The sequence below is a fragment of the Acipenser ruthenus genome, chromosome 8 (genome assembly GCF_902713425.1).
Source record: "Acipenser ruthenus chromosome 8, fAciRut3.2 maternal haplotype, whole genome shotgun sequence".
Classification (NCBI taxonomy): Eukaryota; Metazoa; Chordata; class Actinopteri; order Acipenseriformes; family Acipenseridae; genus Acipenser; species Acipenser ruthenus.
Genome location: NC_081196.1, coordinates 22,582,418 through 22,595,028, shown reverse-complemented (window position 1 = coordinate 22,595,028; position 12,611 = coordinate 22,582,418).

The window sequence follows — 12,611 nt, the reverse complement described above, 5'->3', positions numbered from 1 at the left end:
TCATCTTAAGAACTTGATTACTTTGTTTTAAAATACAGCACATTCTGCATACCAATATGAAGTACTAGCACATTATTATTCTGTATCTGAATATTTACTAGGACATTTGTTGTGCGGCGAGACGGTGGTTAGCGCTGCTGTCTCAGCTCCAGGGTCCGGCACGATTCCGGCCTCAGGGGTCTGTCTGCTTAGAGTTTGCATGTTCTCCCATTGTTCGCGTAGATTTCCTCCGGGTACTCCGGTTTTCTCCCACAGTCCAGACATGCTGGCTAGGTGGATTGGCCTCTCTAAATTGCCCCTTAGTTACCCTGCGATGGACTGGCGTCTCGCCTAGTCTCGCCTTGCACCCCTATGTCTGCCTGCCGGATTAGGCACCGGCTCACCTCGACTCTCTAGGATTAAGCGGTTATAGATAATGGATGGATGGACATTTGATGTGTTGCAAGTACCAGTATTTTGAAAGAATTAGCATACCGTAAAACTTCAAATAATTTACCGGTTTCAAATAATCGCCTCTCCAATACGCGCCCGGCCTACTGACAAATATTGTAAATAAACGCCGGAGCCGTTTAATTGAAGTTTTACGGTATACACTCACAAAATCAAATTATTATTATTATTATTATTATTATTTATTTATTTATTTATTTATTTATTTATTTATTTATTAATTAGCAGACGCCCTTATCCAGGGCGATTTACAATCGAAAGCAAATACATTTCAAGTATCACAGTACAAGTAATAATACAATTAAGAGCAAGATAAATACAATGACTTTGGTTCAAGCAAGTACAAGTGTGACAAAATACAATTCAATGATACAGCAGATAAGTGTCAGTGATAGTTACATCAGGATATGATTAAATACAAAATACTACAGATTAAACACTTGGCAGATTACAGTACTCTAAAATACAGGATTAAATGCAGTAAAATAGGGGGCAGATAAGAGCAAGTAAAGCGCATTTAAGGTTAAATTAGGTTGCCATGGAGTTCTGCATGAAAAGGTTAAATTAATAACATTGTACCGTGCACGGGGGAAGGCAGCAGCACAGCTGGTAGGTGACGTAATCACACACGAAGAAATAAACCCGATATACGCTCCTTGCAAAGCAGCCGGCTGTTTTGTACAGCGATATCTGCGCTGTACTTTACTGCGAGAGGTCCTAGATTCACGCCCGCCCTCCGCCTGTGTGTGAATTGCCTCGCCCATGTGTGATGCGCCTACCTGCGTTAAGTGAGATCGCTACAATATAAATTGTCATTTGCAATGGTCATTTTATTAATTTCTATTAATTTATTAATTTAGTGTTCATGACTTTATCAAAACTGTAACTAGTTACTAATTTATATGAACTAATTACAGTTACAAATAGTTAATTCTTGGGCACAGTTAAAATTGTACAGAGGTATTTTTTTTTTCGGTTTGGTCAGGCTGCAGCTCAAAATATTTTTTGAAGATCCAAATATAGAACCCACTCGTCCCTCCTTTGATTCGGTTTCTAGCAAAATCATTCAACTCAAGAAAGCAGGGAAACACACCAGTATTGTTGAAATCTGAAGATGATCATGTTAAAAACAGGGCTAGGTGAGGATAGACATACAGCTTCCAACCAACAATAAGGCACAAAACCCTGATCCACAAGCAGATGAAACATGCAGCATATATGGAAGCTACTGTAAATCAAGGTCAGTACATTAGGTCTAGAAACAAAAATGCTATCCTTAAAATCCTGGACCATTCACTGTTTAATCCACTGTGATATTTACCCATGAACAGAAATATGAGTTCATTGTTTTGAGGGGATTATTTGACATCTGAAACAACTTTGAATAAATTACGTTTGTTGCAGAAGACTAATACCTTAACCAGATCTCCTCTGTAACCACAGAGTGTATTTAGAACCTGGAGGTAACTGTGTCCCTCAAGCAGTGACAACAGTGGTGACACAAGGTATTGGAATACAACTGAGATGCAATGTTTCTGCACTAAAGAGCAAAATAATGGTATAATGGTACCGCAGTGCTAACATTTGAATTTGCTGATATACTACTGGTATGCCAATGCTATCTGAAACAATACACACTGACAACCCAATAACGTTGCTTCAGGTCCATTAGCTGTGGACTGCTAATGGACCTGATAACGTTTTTCTTGGGTAATAAAACCCCAGTGGTGTATTTCAAACTGTTTGATATTTATGGTTATTTCAAGTTCATCTTATACCTGTAATTCATTTGTTGTTCAGGCATATAATCATCTCAGCTATTGAAAATTAATGGTGTGTGTTAAATCCCTTGTGTGGTGTTATGTAATCAGATTTATGTGTCCATAATTGACTGGATTATTCATTGTAATCCACACATTAGCATGGACTTTCCACTACATAATTCAAAGGCAGTATTACATGATGGAAGTGTTTTTATTTCCCATTTAGCAACTTATGAAAACTTCATGAGCTTCCTTGCTTACCCTATAATAGTGTCCACCAATGAATTAACAAAATCACTAAATAAAATTGGCTGTCCCTGGTATTTTTTACCTGTCACATTTCCATGTTTATATATACTCCATGTTCCTTTTCAATTTACATATTAACAAGGCAATGTCCACAGAGGAATCTCATTACATTTCTTATGCACAGTGAGCATCAGTAACTAGCACTTACAGTAATTATTAGATTTGGTTGTTATCTTTCCTGATCTTTCAGTTGAAACATATATGTATTAGTAGCAACTATACTTATACATCTCATGGCCGTGTTTAACAATTTCTTACTGGAACTGGTAACAAAAACACCATTTGAAAAACGTAAACAGCAAACTTTGTTATTTCTTGTGACTTCAGTCAAAAACAGCCCCTTGAAAAATATGAAACCAAACAGATAAGCCATGGATCTTACATAGTTACAAATACAATATGTTCTTTTAATACAGCTTTCTTTTGTAGCGGCCTAACGTAAAACACCCCTTATAATTTTTAAGTGTAGTCAGGCATTACACACAAGGAAGACACCCTTAATAATAATAAGTACCCTACGACACAAATAAAGACATACAGAACCACCAGTTCCATGTCCGGAGGGTTCACACACATATTTACATATTTGTCTAATGTATGTCTACTATGATAGATTTTGTTTTTTTTTCAATCAGGAATAACAGACAGACAGAAGCATCTCGAGAATGTTGGTTTGGAAGGAGTGGGGTCTGAAAAAACAACACTATCCCTCTTCCTGCATCAGCTTCCTCCCTATTAATCAATCCCACCTGTGACTGCTCAGTATGACTGGTATTATTCAACAGGCTGGAAACTGGAACCTTTTAATTAAATAAACCTGTGTGGATGACATGCATAGGCCTATTATGGAAAGCGTTTGTTCATGAAATTAAGGAAAATAAACATGTTTTATTCCAGACTACGTCAGAGGTTTTCAACAAAGGGAAAAAAGAAAATAAATCTGAAAAAACAATGGGCCAAATATTCAAAATATTTTCAAAATATTTTACGAAAAAAGTTGTGCTTTTGAGTGAGATTCAAAATAGATGCTGATTTGGAAAAAAAATGGGTTTGCAAGTTGTTCTCTTGCAAGTGCTTTTCCCTCAAATTTGGGGGAAGTGTCATGAATAATCTCACAAGTTCACCACCACGAGCTAAATTCAAAAGTTAATTTGCTCGCAAATCAATATGTTGCATGGAAAACACTTAAGACTGGTTACACTCCTGTTAATTTCTTTGCAGGACATATTTCAGGACAATCTCTGTTTCTAGTTAAAGAGTGAACATGGCTTTCAGACAGCTATATTTGCAAATGGTAGCAGAGCAACAGAAAAATAGGAAATATCGTGCAGGCAGAATATACAGACAACGTATAACATTCCTTGACTTGTCTACTGAAGAAGTCCTTAGTCGATTTATACTTTTTTTTTAATTTTTTTTTTATAATTTTAGTCATTGCCAATTAGTTTTTATTATTTTCTCCCCAATTTGAAATGCCCAATTATTTTTAGGCGCTGACTCAGGAGGGGCGATGATGAACACACGCTGTCCTCCGAAGCATGTGCCGGCAGCCGCCCGCTTCTTTGCACTCTGCAGACTCACCGTGCAGCCGCCTCAGAGCTACAGCGTCGGAGGACAACGCAGCTCTGGGCAGCTTACAGGCAAGCCCGCAGGTGCCCAGCCAGACTACAGGGGTCGCTGGTGCGTGGTGAGCCAAGAACATCCTGGCAGACCTAACCCTCCCTCCCCCCGGGCGACGCTTGGCCAATTGTGCGCCGCCCCCTGGGAGCTCCCGTCCACAGTCGGCTGTGGAATAGCCTGGACTCGAATTCGCGATGTCCAGGCTATAGGGTGCATCCTGCACTCTAGCAAGTGCTTTTACTGGATGCGCCACTCGGGAGCCCCCAGTCGATTTATATTTTGACTAAACATAAGAGGTATTGAGAAGGGAGGAGATGAAGGGGAGTAAAGAAGGAGCAACAGCTTGAAAGAGGTGAGTGGGGAGGGGGTCCAGGGCACACGTGGTGGGTTTGTGGCCCTGGAGGAGGGAGGAGAGGTCAATCTGAGAGGGGAGAGAAGGAGGAGAAGGAGGGTGAGTTAGTAGGGGAGACAGAGGGTGTTGGGGTTGGAGTGGGAGTGGGTGGGGGAGAGGGAGAGATGTTAAAGAGTTTGCGGATATCAGCTTTGTTAGCGAAAGAGTGACAGTTCCAGAGGGCACCAGAGAGAGTGCAGGAGGGGAAAGAGTGGGAGGGGGGGAGAGGCAGAGGGATGAGGTTAGAGGGGTTAGGGGAGCAGCGAGGGAGAGAGGACAGAGGATGGGAGCGAGAGGACAGAATAACAGGGATGTGAGAGACATTCATAGCAGGACAAATGAGACAGAAAGGTACAGTAGTAGTGGGAGCAGGAGCGGTGGGGGGGAGGGTTCAGACCTGTCTAGAAGTTGGAGTCTTCCAGAGCGCTGCTAGGTTCGGATTTTCTCCAACAGCATCTTCTCGCACCCTCACTTTGCAAGGGAACTGGTTAACAGCTGCTAAACTGCGCTAAAGACAATACTTCAGTAATACAATAGCTTCAATGCGCTTCAATGGGATCACACAACTACAAAAAGCTGTGTGGAAACCAATCAAATTGCAAATCAACCTCTATTCAATTTAACCACACTCACAACAGTACAGCACCTAATTAAAACACCACCTTAATAATGTTACTTAAATATAGCTAATGTCAAGAGTTGGAATGAGGCCTCTAGAAGCCACTGGGAGAGATTTTGAAAAGGTCCTCGCTCTGACTGCCACAGCTCAGACTGCCCTCGGACGTGTGGCCCTTCGACGGCTGGCGCTTAGAACGGTTGGCATTCTAAGACACTGATTGTCAATTTATACTGTCCTACAGGTCTAGACCTGGTCCAAACAACGTTATTTTTAACCTTACAGCCAGCTAACAAACGCCCACACAGCTGACTTGATAATCGCTGACCAGTTTCCACGCTAAAACTTGTTGTTTATTGAAATTAATGTTCAGCTTTCATATTGAAGCTTGTTGTGTACTACTCATTCAATCAAACCAAGTAGTGTAGGAATTTGCTTGTATTGTTCAAGACATTTTTCAAATCAAGTAAGCTTATTTCATTTGTGTATAAAAAAATGACAATAGAGTCGCAGTCCTTCTTTCACAGCCAGTGTCATCTTTATGGCACGTAAATGGTAATGTAATTAAATGTCCCTGGCAGTGGACTGTCTCTGTTTAGCGCATGCAAGAACTTGCAGAATGGATAAAACTGTGTTGAGAATGGTAAGAAAACGCATTTGAGAGCAAAACATTTAATGACATTTTTAACTTTCATAGCTGAAGAGGTGCTGGGGCTATGTCTCCTCAAGCCCTTCATTTTGCAAAAAGTTGCAATGGTTATATATCTAGAGAGAGAGAGAGTTGCGGTTGATTTCCTGTGTTAATTCATGTTAATTTATTTATTTCTGCAGCACTGCAATAATTGCAGTTTCTCCGCATTTCTTTTCGATTTTACTTCCTGGACAGCCGACTTCCAACTGACCCTGTCAAACCATCCAGTCCGGGGCACATGGTTCCTGTTACACAGTGCCCTCACAGGTCGGGAGGGAGATTGTTGATTAATTGATTAATTTGCTCTCTGTCACATATATATACACACTTTATATATACTTTTTTTTTTTTTTTTTAATTTAAGCAACGCTGCAACCACTTTGCAGAGGTTTTGACTATATTGAGTGATCCAAAATGATTTTCTTTGTCAGTTGGCATTTTACCATTGTTAATAACCAGTATTGAGTATTTTGTTGTAATTTTATTGTCAGCCTAAATGGTGCAACAGGTGAACATGGAAGGAGAAATCCTCTAAAAGAAACTATGATATACATTTTACAGTTCCATTCACCAGGTGTCCGTTACATTCTGGTAAATGGCCAGCACTCACATCCTTGTAAGATAAACCGTTTTATAAAATGAAACACTTTCACTTCTCTTCTTATCATTAACAATTTGCGATGCATGAATTGGGAAATTCCACAGGTTTATTTTTTGTCCAGGCTATATGTGATTTTGTTTTCTCCAGATTACCTATGAATTAATATCTAAACCCACAAAGAAAACACATATTGGTCAATAATAGTCCAAAATCTTTTCAGTATAATGGTAGCAATAGCTCTTCTCGAACATTCCCGACTAATCTGCAGTAATGGCAATCTTGTTTCTAAGCAGTTGTTTATCTCTGGAAGTAACTCCCACATAAAGTCAAAGCAACCAACCACCACATTTTCTCAGGTGGGTAATCATGCATGAAGCACACTTTCAACTTCATTGATAAGGAAGTAATTGACTTTTGCTGGAAGGGGCTAACTTGCATAATTTTTCCAGTGTCCATGTGGCACAGCTGACTAATATTGGTCGGTGTATTTTTTTGGTTTAGCAAAATAGATTTTTTTTTTGGTTTAGCATTAACGGGATAGCACAGGTACTAGATATCTAAGTAAGATATTATCTAACTAAGATTAAGTACAGTTGTATCATACACACAGTCTACTGTCTATTTCAAAGAATAAAAATATGTGCAAGAGGATTCATTTTTTTCAACTTACATGTTGGCAACATAAAAATGGCATTAAGCTCCATACAAAATGGTCAACGGTTGCCAAGGCAAACTACTATACGGTTCTGCTAAGGATGGTAAATTAGAAGCCAGTATTGAATTATTTGCATGCAACCATTTCTTGTTGTTCTTTACTCTGTATTTGTAATCTTTTGTGGTGTTTTTGTCTTGTGTGGTGTTTTTTTTATTTTCAGGTGCTTCCTGACTTTTGGGATATTGTTTTGTTTTGTCATTACCCAATTAATTTGGTGGTCTCTCAATGGACAACAGCATAGAATACAAAGCCACCACATGATTGGCAGTATCAGAAAAAAAGGTGGATTGCAGACTCAACTGTTGCCCCTACAAGTGGGACTAACCTATTTGATAAGCCCCAACTTTATTTGTTTCTGTCCAACACTGTTCAGCTGATAGCTGTGCCCAGTGGGGTGGTACCAGCATACACTATGGGGGGCACTCAGAACAAAGCCCCCCTCCGTCACTGGTCTTTTAAGAAACATTTGCCCGTGAGTGAAATGCACTGTGGCCTAGGTGGGGTTTGCCCCTGGCAGATACCCTTTTAACACCTTCAGTAGTCATTATAATCTTTGACATCAACATCATTACGCAACAATGACCCTCTGTATTTAAAAATGACCTCTATAGAGTCAAGCCTGTAAAGGGCAACTGTGTGAATGGTTTCTATGCGGGAACCACATTACAGGGCCGCTGATTCCATTAAGCACAGTTCTGACAGCTGCATGACAAGATAATGTGCCTATTTAAACAAGGGTCAAGGCTTAATTGGGGTCTGAACTCACCAAAACACACGGCTTTGCATTATACCTTTAAGCAGCTCTGGCCTGGTTATACAATCTAATGAGTTAACAAATTGCATTGGTTCAGAAGGTGTAGTGTCTTGTTATGGTTGTAAACATATCCCTGGAGCCAGCATTGCAACCTGTGTGTGGTGGAGGCAAAATAGGCTGATCTCTGGAGCCAGCATTACACTCACAGCCATACCAAGGGGGGTGGGAGCATTGTGGCCGCACAGGGCGCTGACCTGAGGGGAGCGTCGATTGGCTGACGAATAATAAGTAAAACAGATTTGTGTAATAACGATTCAAAACAAAAATAACATGATGAAAGAAATTAAAGCACTTTATTATTCGTCAGCCAATCAGCTCCCCCCTCAGGTCAGCTGCTGACTCGATTGGCTGACTAATAATAAGGCCAAATAAAAAAATATGTGTGGTTCGGGTTACCCAACCGACCCTAAATATTTTTTGCTGATAACTTGAGGACTAAACTCCTCAGCGCTACGACGCCTTTGAGGCTTATAAACTCTGTGCATTGGTGCTCTTTGTACCCTCGGTGCCCCGACGTCCCATAGCCTCGGTGCCTCGAGGACTATACGCCTCAGCGCTTCAACGCTTTGAGGTCTTTGAAGCCTTGTCAGTTCCTGTGGCAAAGTGGTGAATGGATACAGGTGAGTGCAGTTCAGGTACAAATCACACGGACAATTACGAACAGGTGCAAGGGTGTTTATTGATAAATTACTACAATGTCCACAGCCTTATTACATCTGTATAGGCTAGCCTAGGTATACGCAATAAAATATAGGAAGCTGAAGTTCAGGTCGTCACTCATATTATTTGCATCCCAGTTTTTGTTCTGTCCTTTAAGCTCATATGCCAATTGATTTATAATAGTTGAATGATTATCCCTTTGTTTAAGTCCCTTTGGTTATATCATGTTGACCTGCTTTTTGTCTGTGAGTATCCCACAAGGATCATCCCTTCTACAAGTGCATGTAACCTGGCCCAACATGGATTTGTGTGGCACATATGCCAATGGAGTTTGTATGTCATAGCTAAATATCTCTGTGCCATGTATTTACATATCATAAATGAAGTACAAACTGAAATTAGAATTTCAATGTAGATGTAAAATAAAAATACAGGCCTGCGTAAACCATTGTGCAATCAGTTTTTAATATATATATATATATATATATATATATATATATATATATATATATATATATATATATATATATATATTGTAACAGACCGTCGGTGTTGAGCGCACGAGGAAGGTATCAGGAACGTGGGGATGCTGATATCTTCCCCCAAAGCTCAAAACTAGAAAGACGGGCGTTACGTTGGCAGAACGGAATAATAAATAAACAAACTTCAACTCCCATGATTCCAAAGGTCAGTAGTCAGGTGACATGTCCGCGGGAATCCAGGGGGTTTTAAAAGGCAGGTCAGCAATTAGAAAGGGAGGAGGTAATTGTGAAAGATACTTTGTGTATAACAGCAACTTTGAAATACCGAGTGGTGTTGTCGGTGCGTTTCATTAGCTGAGTACAAATTGTATAGCAACTGTTTAAGTGGTGTGTATGTCAGAGGAATAGAGACAGGAGCAGCCGTGCTTCGTTGGGCAGAAGTACGGGAACAAAGAGATTAAAAAGGGCGACAGTGTTGGTGACCAGAACCGACTACTTTATCCCAGAACCGAAGTTGCCTGTGTGGAGTGACTGCGAAATAAAAAAAACCGAGTAGGGCTTATATTTTTATCTGGCCGGAGGAAGCTGCATCTGCAGCCTGGAATAAAGTGAAGCTGGTGCACTCGCCAAACAGATCTCAGTGAGTAACCCAGACCGCAGACTTCGGGATCCATTTGTGCTTGGTTTCTTTGAAAAGAAAGACAGCGTTCCTGTTTTAAAAGAAAGTCTATGTATTAAATGGACTGTTACTCACCTGCTTACGTGCCTGCTGTGTGCAGCGTTCAACCCGTTTTCTACAGCTGTATTAATTGTTGCCAAACTGAATACGTTTAAACAGGCAAAGTTTTACCAGCGCGTATAGTGTGCACGCGCTGAATTTATAAAAGCCTGTGCTTTTGTGGACTGTTAATTTACGTGTCCTTTTAAGCAACCACATTCTTTTCATGTACTGTGTTTTATTTGAGTGAGACTGGTTGCTTAATTTCAGGTACAGAAACGCCATTTAATTCTAAAAGCAGTGTGACCCTGAAATCGCTGTAATTGTTTGGGATCTAAAGTGAAGTCCCAGACTGGTGTTTTGTTTTGTCTATTGAACCGGGACTGTTTTGGTTTAATGAACTGTGCTTAATAATTTTACCCAGGAAGGAAACAAACCACACGGACGGTGGTAGTTGTGTTTTATTTGTTTGTTTTAGTTAGTCAGGATCCAGCCCAGCAGCAGGCTGGCAGTGTTCACCAGCAGAGGGCGACCAAGGGACAGATTACTTGGAAGACTTACCTGTTCACCTGGAAAAGGATTATTATTATTATTATTTATTTCTTAGCAGACGCCCTTATCCAGGGCGACTTACAATTGTTACAACATATCACATTATACATTATTTCACATTATTTTTACATACAATTACCCATTTATACAGTTGGGTTATTACTGGAGCAATCTAGGTAAAGTACCTTGCTCAAGGGTACAACAGCAGTGTCCCCCACTGGGGATTGAACCCACAACCCTCCGGTCAAGAGTCCATTGCCCTAACCACTACTCCACACTGCTGCCCTAACAAACTATTACAAACTATATTTCCCAACAGCCCTTGTGGATTATAAAGAAAGTGAACCATTGGCAATTCCCTGGCGAGACTTTTGTTCCGAGACCAGGTTTACTGTTACCAGCAGCATCTGGATGGAATTTGGACTGGTTTCTATGCCAAAGCAACAGGTTTTTTTCTTGCAACGAGGACAGCTCGTGCAAGCAGTAGAGAGGGTTGAAGAAGTGAGATCAGTGGGCAGGGTTTCTTTTGTTTTGTTTATTTTCATAAACGTTCTGTTGAGACTTTGAACTTTTGTTAAGAAAATAATAAAACTGCCTATTCAACCGTACCAAGTGCCTCGGTGTCACCTCTCATGCTGCCAGTTGGCTACCACACTAAAATACAGAACAGATTTCTCTCTCTCTCTCTCTCTCTCTCTCTTTTGTTAATAGTTTATATTTATCAATTAACAAAATGCAAAGTGAGTGAACAGAAGAAAAATCTACATCAAATCAATATTTGGTGTGACCACCCTTTGCCTTCAAAACAGCATCAATTCTTCTAGATACACTTGCACACAGTTTTTGAAGGAACTCGGCAGGTAGGTTGGCCCAAACGTCTTGGAGAACTAACCACAGTTCTTCTGTGGATTTAGGCAGCCTCAGTTGCTTCTCTCTCTTCATGTAATGGGTGTACCAGGGTCCCACTGTTTTCTGCCAATTCTGAGCTGATGGCACTGCTGGACATCTTCCGATTGCAAAGGGAAGTAAGCATGATGTGTCTTTCATCTGCTGCAGTAAGTTTCCTTGGCAGACCACTGCGTCTACGGTCCTCAACGTTGCCCGTTTCTTTGTGCTTCTTCAAAAGAGCTTGGACAGCACATCTGGAAACCCCTGTCTGCCTTGAAATGTTGCTGTGCTCAGTCTTGCCATGGTGTATGACTTTTTGACAGTAAACTGTCTTCAGCAACCTCACCTTGTTAGCTGAGTTTGGCTGTTCCTCATCCAGTTTTATTCCTCCTACACAGCTGTTTCTGTTTCAGTTAATGATTGTGTTTCAACCTACATATTGAATTGATGATCATTAGCACCTGTTTGGTATAATTGTTTAATCATACACCTGACTATATGCCTACAAAATCCCTGACTTTGTGCAAGTGTACCTAGAAGAATTGATGCTGTTTTGAAGGCAAAGGGTGGTCACACCAAATATGGATTTGATTTAGATTTTTCTTCTGTTCACTCACTTTGCATTTAGTTAATTGATAAATATAATCTATTAACATGTCTATTTTTGAAAGCATTCTTACTTTACAGCATTTTTTCACACCTGCCTAAAACTTTTGCACAGTACTGTATGTGTGTGTGTGTGTGTGTGTGTGTGTATGTATGTATGTGTATATATATGTATATATATAACATTTTTCTATAACTGTTAATTTGCAGCATGCACAAAGTGAATTAGATATAGGGTATATTCACCCCTGGACATGTTCACATAGATATACCAGAATGTGGATTAGTGTTTAGGGCTCTGGACTCTTTACCGGAGGGTTGAGGGTTCAAACCCAGGTGGGCACTGCTGCTGGACTTTCTGGTAACACAGACACCAGTCACACCCTACTTTCCAGCTTGTACAAACTGTATAAATATCAACTGTAAACCCACTTGTGTTAACAGTCTCTTTTAGACTCTTCCCTTGTATACATTGATTAAAATATTTGGAGCTGATAATCAACCTGAATCCTGCGTCTCTTTGGATAGAGGAGAGTAAATCCACTACACCCCAAACCCTAAATAACAAGCTGTGATGCAAATAAAAATCCAACTACAGCCTTGTTTTAAAGAGTATAATCATTGAACACATCTGTGATGTTTGTTGGTATAGAAATGAATTAGTAGAAAGGTAGTGGATTTGATCTGTTCCTATTAAAATTGGAAGATTTTTTGATTACATACACAACATACACA